The sequence below is a fragment of the Copadichromis virginalis genome, linkage group LG12, assembly GCF_057382275.1.
Source record: "Copadichromis virginalis isolate Kocher_CV1m ecotype Utaka linkage group LG12, C_Virginalis_male_GT1.1, whole genome shotgun sequence".
Taxonomy (NCBI): domain Eukaryota; kingdom Metazoa; phylum Chordata; class Actinopteri; order Cichliformes; family Cichlidae; genus Copadichromis; species Copadichromis virginalis.
Genome location: NC_140629.1, coordinates 3170746 through 3181095, shown reverse-complemented (window position 1 = coordinate 3181095; position 10350 = coordinate 3170746).

Sequence of the window (10350 nt, the reverse complement as noted above, 5' to 3'; positions counted from 1 at the left end):
TGTTACTGTAGTTTTGTTAGTTTTTATGTGAGTGTGTTGCACATTTCATGTAATCAGAAGAGATTTTAAAAATGAGTTTATGTTTAATCGTATAAGCCTAAAAACCCTAAACCTAATTATGCTACAGGCTAACTCCTTATAGGCCTACATATAGATATTGCTTAGTAAGTCTATCAGCTTATTGTTACACTGGCTGTTGAGACCATGTTTGCTACTTCATGAGGCAGATTGCTATATTTATCTGCACTTGCTGATTGATTACATACTACAGAGTGGTGCCAGCACATAAGAGGGTGTTTCAGCAAAACGATACAGATCGCCATTAATAATAATTGACTCTGACAAGTCATTTTGCTTGGTAAGCGCAAAGAAAAAGTCCAACTGCCTATTGTTAGCTGATGCAGGAAGCCGTGGGTGGCTCCTGAAGATCCGTCAGGGCGCTGAGGGTCACTGTGAGACGGACAAAGCTGAGAGTCCTCAACTGTTAGGCCCCCAGTGTGATTTTTAAAGACCGGATGAACACAATGGTGACTGCAGTTGTGCTGCAAAACTCTCACATTCATTCATATCAGAACAGTTTCATAGACCGCTGACTGTCCTTGAGGAGGTGGGCCTGTTTGTTTTGTGTTTCTTCAGTTTACAAGAAAACAGGTCCAGTGATGTAATAAAGACAGTATTACCAGAGGACAAAATCCAGAGCGGAAAAATGAAGTCCCACAAACTGCAGCATTTACAGCCTGGGATGAAAGACACTTTTGACCTCTTTGGACAGTTTCCCTGGTGCAGCATTTCTGCCATGCTTTGCTTTTGGTGCCTTTACTAACATTTCTAATGGACTGTCAGAGTAAAAGTATATTATGTTATGGCCTACAAGGACTTTTTACTTCAGATTTGGTGAAATGAAATTTGAGTGTCTGCTGCTTATCACACTTCTTCTGGGTTCTTGTTTTATTTGCCGCCACAGCAGATCATCTGTTTCCATTTTATTTATTTATCTAACCTTCATTACCTTCAGCCCACTGAGACTCAAGGTCTCATTTACATAAGACACCTGTTCCACAATAAAACTGCAACAATACAGTTACACACAGTTACAGTTTCATCCCTGGGATCCTCCTCTGCCACCCTTTGAACATCCACCTTCATGAACCTCCACTGAGCTCTTCTTTGTTTCCTTCTGCCTGGAGGCTCCATACTTTGTCCAGTCTATCCTCTAACCCTCCTCTGCACATGTTTGTTTCCACCTGTCTCCTTCTCATTCACACACATATATTCTGTTTTTCATTCGTCTTCTCTCCAGCGTATACCTTCAGCTATCCCGGCTCTCTTCCACCCGCCCACTCTCACTCACAGTAATGTGTGCAAACATCTTGCTTAGGAAAACTCCTAAGCATCTGTCTATCATCTGTCTATCCGCACTGCAAACAAGAAAAGGCTCAGAGCTGCCTGATGTAATCCCATCTCCACCTTGAACCCATCTCACAACTGTTTTGCTGTCCGAATGCATTTCATGCACCACTGTCAGTACTTCTCTGTCACTTTCTCCTACAGCACCACAGTTCTTCTCTTGGATGCAGTGAGATTCTTACTGACCTTCTAGGTGTTCCTCACATCACCCTTGTTCTTGAAATTCAGTACCAGTGCACTTCTCCATTCTCCAGCATTGGAGAATCCTGTCTGGCACTCTGTTTCTCTCCACAGTGCTGTTCACATACTTTTACATACTACTGCTCCACTTGTTTTCGTGTCTACACCATAGTTAAAGAGCTTGATTGCACCTTCAGTGCTCCTGGCCTTGTTTTTTCCACAGTATGTGTGTTGCAGCAGTTTAGGATATCCAGACAAAAACAAAAACTCTGGTTTTCTGTGGTGGACCCAAAATGCAGGATTCAGACTCGGTACAGACACAGGTAGGGATGATCGGAGCAGTAAACACACGACTCAAACCCTACGAACAAATACAAAACAGAATAAACTAGAACATAATAACAGTAAACACAAAGCGCTGGGTCACCAACCCAGGACCAGGACATGAAACCTGATGACAATAAAACACAGCTTGATGAGATTTCAAAGGCAGTGTATTGATTTGGAGTCCTTTAAATTTGGCACCCCCTAGTGGTAGCATGGGAACAAGAACAACTGCATCATAAATCTGATTTCACATATTGAATTTTATACGTTTAAAATGTTTTTGTAATGTTTAGTTTTCCTCTGTGAGGCACACTGCAGCAGCACGTTGTGTCTGTGGCTGGCCTTCACCTGGCATCAGAATAAATGGATATTTTATAAGCGTCATGGTAACAAACACACTAGGGTCCACTTTTTGTTTTCCCTTTATCGGTACAATGAAAAAAGAAAAAGTGAGTTTCTCTTTTTTTTCTTCTTTTTTTTTTACTTTTATTTAACTTTTTTTCTCCAACAAATACAAGACTGCTTCACATCCAAGACAGTAACACTGCACAGCACTAGAATATTACACATTGTCCAGAGTCCACAGAGAACTTGTGATAAATTATGTCCATAATTGTTGTCCATTAGAATCCAGTTTACAGGTTGCTCCCAGTGTTTCCAGTGGTTTCTTCCATTTGTCCACAAAAATTCGGGAGCTCCCATCAATATGATGTCCCGGCCTGATCAGAGTCATAACATCAATGATGAGCGACTTCCATAGAGGAATGGAGGGAGGCTCAGCCCCCTCCCATCTCAACATAATGCTTTTCCTGGCCAACATTAACAGTGACTGAATCACATGCTCATGTTGTACCAGTGAGACAGGGATATATCCCAATAAACACATTAATGGGTTTTCTGTCACCTGATGACCAATGGCTGTACTAACATTGGCGCAGACCTCTTTCCAAAGTGACTGGATAATAGCACTTTCCCACAAGCAATGAAATCTAGTGCCCACTCCGGCCTTACACTGGAGACAATTTGGAGATGTTCCCATATTATACTTACTATAAATATACGGAGAAATGTACACATTGTGCAAAATTTTGTGCTGCAGTTCTTTAAATCGGTTACAAACAGAGATTTTAGATGGAAGGAGCAGGATTTTGTCCCATGCCTGTATATCTATTTCACATTTAAGCAACGTCCCCCAAGATTTTCTCAACCATGCCAGTTTATCCACAATTAGGGCATAAATCTCTGAATCAAACTTTGATACAAAATGTTTATGCTCCCTTTTATCCAGAAGAAACTTCTCCAACCGAGAAGAGGCTGTTGAGATTTGTAATGATTTAGCATTTTTTAACACATATTGTCTCAATTGCGAATACTTATAAAACTCAGTCTTTGACACAGAATACTGGGACTTCAGGGATTCAAATGATTTAAACTCACCATGTTTAAAGAGGTCATAAAACCTCTTTACACCTACTTTATGCCATCCCACAAAGCTCAACACTATGTCAGAAGGTCTGGATTATTTATAAGCATTGACAAAATATTAAACGGATGACTACTGTTAAAAAGTTTTCTCAGTTTTCCCCACGTCCACATAGCATTATATATCAGTGGGTTGTGCTTTGTTACGTGAGGTAAGTCATTTAGGCGTTTCCCTAGAAAGCTAACAGGTGAGGATGGTTTACATAATACTTCCTCAATATTTAGCCGTGGCAGCCCAGAATGTTCATGAATCCTCGCTTGCATTGAGAGAACATAATTTTCTATGTTTGGCACTCCCCACCCGCCCAGATCTTTCGGTAACTGTAGTGTCTCCAATTTAATTTGGGGTTTGGGAAAAATGAGTTTCTGACTTTTCAGTGTGCTCAGGATGTCGGGATACATTTAAACATATAGACCATTAATCATTGCTGCCCTTTCCCTAGTTTGTTGGTGGACATTGATGAGTTATGTCTAACTGCTTAATGCAAAGACCATTAAGCTAACCACAGCACATATCTACCACTGAAGTGTTTGCTCAGGGAGACCGCTTCTATCGATCACTGTGCTTCCCTTCTGACCTCACAACAAGGTCCTGCCTTGGCCTATATCTGCAGCTCCGATTATTAGGGAGCACAGGGCACCTACCCAGACAAGCTGGCAGGAGGAGACCCCCATCCCAGCACCTCACCTCACCCTTCTGTCACAGGGACCAAGAAATATGGCCTATCTCCTGTTTGTCTCTGGCATGATTTTGTTTTGCAAGTGTGCTGTGGCTACAGGTCAGTGAGCTAAGCATCCGACAACTCTGTCTCTGTCTCCCAGATATATTTGTACAACAAATAAATGAGAAGAGCTACGGCCTGGCTGGTGTTTTGACTTCACCCTTTTATTTGTTCATCTACCCCCCACCCCCACTTCCCACAGTCACACACACACACACACACACACACACACGCACACACACACACGCACACACACACACACACACACACACACACACACACACACACACACACACACACACACACACACACACACACACAGCTGTTTTGTGCTACAGTTGCAGGATCTTTGTGGATAAAAGCAGATTGCTTTGCAATCACTGGGTGAAAGTGGCAGCAGGAAGTTTTTCTTTGTTTGGAAAATTTAAAGATAGTTTGTAAGATTTCAGATTGTCAGCTTATTGATTCTCTTTTACAGGACTTGGTTGTTAAAAAATAATTAAAGCAAAATCATCTGAACTATAATGAATGGGTCTCTTTGTATGTCACTCACAAGTATACATTACACAACAATATTACAAACTGAAATGGGTTCAATTCTTGGAAAGATTTCTCAGCTGCCGTGCTTTCAAGGCTACCCTCCATCTCATATTTGTAGTTTTACTCTACCATCATGTATTTGAAGAATTTAATGCAACTTTGCTGCAAGTGCGAAAGAAAATCAGACTGTGGGTCTGACTGTGATTGTTTAAGAAGAAATCCTGGAGAGTTAGTCTGCTATCGTCCACTGTCGACTGGTCTGGGGTTGGTTTTAGTTTTAGTTACAAACATTTTCAGAAATTAGAGGAAATGACACATCTGAAATGAAGGCTCGCACATGTTAGCATGAAGAACAGTTTTTCTGGTAAAATTATTTCCAAAAGTTCTAAGGAAAGGAAACACAACCCTGAATCAGAGGAGTCACCAGTAGACTTTAAAAGGTGAAAGACTGGCTCTCTGTGCTGGTGTGGTCTGTGTGTTTCCACCCAAAAGAAAAGAAAAGAAAAGAAAAGAAAAGAAAAGAAACTCTTTTGATACTTTGACAAAACTTTCCTATCCTACATATATCTATTTCAGCAAGGACAGCACTGTCGAATGACTTGAACATGTTTTATTGAGATATTCAATGTGATGATTAGACTCCAATGAGCCATCAAAGCAGAATGAAATCCCATCGCTGACAGGACTCAGGCCCATCTGTGATCAAGATAAAGATGCAGAAAAGCAGGCAGATTACAAATCTCCTTATTTCTGAACAAATGCTAAGCTTGGCTTGAACTTTCTGTAAGTGTTGGTGGTCTGAGCCTGACTTCCTTCTACCAACATGTCAAAATAATGCTTAGAGTCTCAAACATTACAGGTATAGATCATTTTAACTCTTCCCTCAACCTGTCCTTTGGGGAAACTTTGGCCATTTTTATATTTAAAAATATTTTTGATGTTTATTAGTTATAACAATTATTTCTTTGTTTCACTGACTGACAAAACAAAAGTTTTCTTTTTTTCTTTTTTAAACGACATATTCTGGTTGCCCAGGGTTACGACTGCGGTTGGTTCATTTTGTTTAAGCTAACATTTTTCTTCGTCATTGGAGGAGGGACTGTAAACACGTTATAAATACACAAACCGAAGCACAGCTTCCAAATTTAGAGGCTACTCAATGAAGAAGTTAAACTGCTGATCAGGAAACATTCGTTTTGCTCTGTCAGGACAACAAGTGTGTCCAAATACGTATCTGTGTTAGTGGGATCTGGAAAGTTGGAAACAAAATGAGTAAGATTGGGTTTATGTAAATACCAGTGAGGGGATTTTGTTTTCCCTGCATCACTACGTGATAAAGCAGTGAGCTGAAGAGGTTGTAATCACTATGTCAGAATAGCTTCAAGGTTTTCAGATTAGCAATATAAACAGTACTTGAGCGCTGAGAGTTGTGTTGGCTATGATCCCCAGAAGTGAAACTATTACTGTGACGATGAACAGCTCAGTTGCTCTGATTCATTCTGTATCATCGCCACGAGAAATGTTACGTTCCCATAACCAGCAGTCCACAGACCATTTGGAAGGAGCTCAAAGGGCTGGTTAAATAGACTGACTCAGTTTCATTCTGCAGCTTCTATATTGGAAAGACATTTTACTTTCAACATGCTGCCACAGTGCGGGCAGCAGGTGGTGGACTCTGTTTTCTACATATTACTGTGTAATTCAATACTACTCAACTCATTAAGACATGTCAGTCATTGACTTCCTCCATTAATGTGGAGGAAAAGATGTTTGTATTAATTAACTCTGCAGATCAAACACATTTCACTGCAACCTAACTTTGGTTGTTTTAATGAGGCATCCGTGTGTGCTACAAACATGAGCTGGGACATGGACCCTCCTCATTATGATGCACAGCAAGCTCAACACTGACGGCAGGCAAAAACACACTGTAAGTAGATATGCAGTCAGTTTGATGTGTTAAATAACAAACTTAATCTTTTTAACTTTCACAGAGTCAGCTGAGACCTGTTTGGGTTAACATCCACCTCTTTTATAGGCAAGGCAAGTTTATTTGTACAGCACAATTCAACAACAAGGTGATTCAAAGTGCTTTACAGAGACATTAGAAACAAGAACAAATAAAAAGCATGATTTAAAATTGATTAAAACAAGCAAATAAACTAACTAACAAACAAACAAAACAGTATACAAAATCAAAACAGATAAAATCAAAACAGATAAAATCAAAACAGATAAAATCAGAACAGTAGATAAAATCAGTAGTTAAATGTAAGTTTTGAAATTTAAGCTTAAAGTGTGGATTTGGTGCTTTATTCAAATGCAGCTGAGAACAGGTGAGTCTTCAACCTGGATTTAAATAAACTGAGTGTTTCAGCTGATCTGAGGCTTTCTGGGAGTTTGTTCCAGATATAAGGAGCATAAAAGCTGAATGCAGCTTCTCCGTGTCTGGTTCTGACTCTGGGAACTGATAAAAGACCGGATCCAGATGACCTGAGGGATCTGGAAGGTTCATACTGGGTCAGGAGGTCATAGGTTGTAGGACTATCTCCTGTTTGTACGACCCAAATAGGAAAGCTCTTAATGGAAACACTATAAAGCCAGAATGTGGATAACTTTATTGAACAGGTCATTCTTCTTATTTTTTGTGCATTTTAAGCATCGTGTGTCTAACGCTGGACAATTTGCCAGGGACACGATGGATCTTAGTGGATGTTGTGATCTTTTTACGTTCTTTGTCCACATGAGGAAAAACAAACTACTGCCTTCAGGTGACTGTTGTTGTGATGAAGCGCTGCATAAATAAAACTGAATTGAAGTTTGTTGCACAGTTTTCAACATTTCATTTTCAAATTGTGTGTGAAACCAATGACAGATTTCATTTTAGTGGACATTGGCACTTTCTTTGTTGGAGCTCATTATTTTCTCTACACAACATTATGTGACATCACAGTGACACAAAAAGATTACTATACTACGCTCCACTTCCATATTACCACTGCTGACATCAGCACAAAGCATCAACAGTTTAGTCCAGCTCTCGCCCTTTCGGGGGCAGAAAGAGCCCCTGAAATGAAAGAGCTTCCAGCATCAACATCAATGTGCAGTTTGAAAAACGTTTTGCAGTATTTGGTGTTTTTGTGTACCACCTTGGTGTTAGATGGAAAGTTTTTACTGCACTTACTTCAATATTTTTTTTAAAAAGTTGTCTTTAAATGAAGCAGCCTAATGTTTTCTTCTCTTCATCTGTCTCTCTTCTGCTTTAAATCAGGACAGCAAACAGCAGGCAGTCATGGGAAAAAATGTAAAAGACTTTTGATGTGTATATCTTAGAATCATGTCCTTTTCTTTGTCCTCTTATTTCCAAGATTTTGAAGAGTAATCTTTAAGCAAAAATGACAAATTCACAGGGTTAGCATGCGTGTGAAGGTCATTACTGATGATGACTTAGGTTAAGAAGCGTCCCTGGGCTAAAAGCTCACACCGCACCATCATCAGGTCAGCTGCAGCCAAAGCTTTGTATGACTGGCAGAAAACTGGATCTGGTATGTGATCGGTTTCATTTTCATTTCTGCAACTTCATCATTTTATGAAATATGGTGTAACATGTAAAATATTCACAAGTACTGAAAAATAAAAAAGATTTGAGGGGAACCACTGAATTTGTTTCCTGTCATGGACACGACGTGACAGTGTTTACAATTATTGACTGTTGCAGTTTGACCCGTAAACGTCTTTTCTTTTTGGAAATATGGAAAGTTTTGCACGTCATTTACAGACACTACAGTCTTCAACATGCTGCACAAACTCAGGAATATCACATGCATGGGGTATGTAGAATATGAACAACAAGAAAGCACTGTGAGAGTGCAAACCTGCATCAGTGCAGTACAACACTTCAATACGTCCATGCAATGCCGTACTCTCTCAGCAGTATTTACTTTTATGGGAACTGAATTTTGTTTGTATTAAAGTTGTTTTGTTTTTAAACATACTGAAGAAAAAATAATGTGTTTTTGGGTCAACTTGAAGTATCGGTCTGAAGTGTAAAATTAAGATCAGAGGTCAAATGTGACGATGCTCTTTCTAAACGCTGAGCGTACGCACCACACTCATAAGACTCACAGTTTCTAAGGTGTGAGGCTTCGAGACCTTGGTGGATATGAGCCAGACTGAGTTATTGTATTGTTAATAGGACCCCACTCTAGACCTCTACAGATTTTCATGAGAATTCATGCTGTTGTGTTCACAGACTCACACATGCAAACATGACAAAACAACAGAAACTCCTTGGTGGAGATAATTCAACAAAGTATTGTTTATATATTCTGTTGCATCATTTTGCCTTAGTTGTAGTTTGTTTGCATCAGTATTGGTTATTTATTTTATTTATTTATTTTATTTTATTTTATTCCCGCCTGTCCCATTTGGTTCTTTAGCCGTCAGAATTGTTGTCTGAAGACCAACAAGGATACCCAATGGATTTACTTTGCCAAATGGATCATCGTGGCATTGCCGTATTGGTCCATTTGGTCGATCTTTGTTTTTATTATTTATTATATTTTTCAGACCAAACATTGTTACATTATGTCAGACGATTTTGTTTTATTTCATTATATATTTTTTGTTTATCTGAACACATACGTGTGTGTGTGTGTATCTACATATATATTCGTATCTGTAAATGAAAATATATGTAGTGTGTATATATTGTTTTTTGTTTTATATGTCTGAAACAAATAAAGATACAATACAATACAATTTCCAGATGTTACAGACGGGACAGACATGAGTGAGAGATAGGAAAGGGAGAAAGAAAGAGGAAGGAAAGGAAAAACAGAAGAGGAGAGGGACAGTGAGAAAGGGGGGGAGAAAAAAAATAAAAATCTCCTGGATCACCTGTTGAGAGAAGAATAGAAAACAAGCAAAAAGACAAACAAACAACAACAAAGCAACATACTAAACACAACACCATTGCATTAATCTAGCTAAGTGTAAACAGCAGTAAATACTAAATATTCAATGTTGTTGTGCAGCACGCAGGACAGATGTGCTTCGAAGTAGCAGCCAAGAAAGGTGTAATTTGGGTCTACGAGCAGTGAACACCCGTGTGCATACCTGTGTGGATCAGCGCGCTTGTATTCCAAAGGTTTCTCCATGTAACGATCTGCTAGGGAGTGTGGGGGGGCCACAGCCCCGTCCTCCGGGGTGTGAAGCAGGTATGGAGGAGATCAAAACTCCAGACATCCAGAGGCCCCCAGAACACAAGAGACCAAGGAAGACCAACAGAGGGGCAGCCGCGCCACTGTCCCAGTAAGAGCTGAGGAGAGTCCCAGATGAGGGCTCACTCAGCAGCCGCGGAGCAGAAGCCAGGGGGAGTTGCAGTGACGCGCCCGTGAGCTCCGCCGGCAGCCAGCCGTGCCTGAGTGACCGAGCCCCAGGCCCAAAAAAAATAACTTCTCCCTTTGAATCTCCATAATCCTTCTCTCTCAAGATATACCACAACCATGGAAAAGACTGCATAATTGCTGATTATTACAGGAAGGGGTTACCATACACGGCTGTACAGAGCACAGTTGTTCAAAATGGACTTGCATGCACAAGCATATTGCCTAGGTTGAGGACAAAGTTTCAATTAGACAGTAAGGGTTTTGTTTGTCACTAATCTGTTTTTGGTGAACCAACATAAATA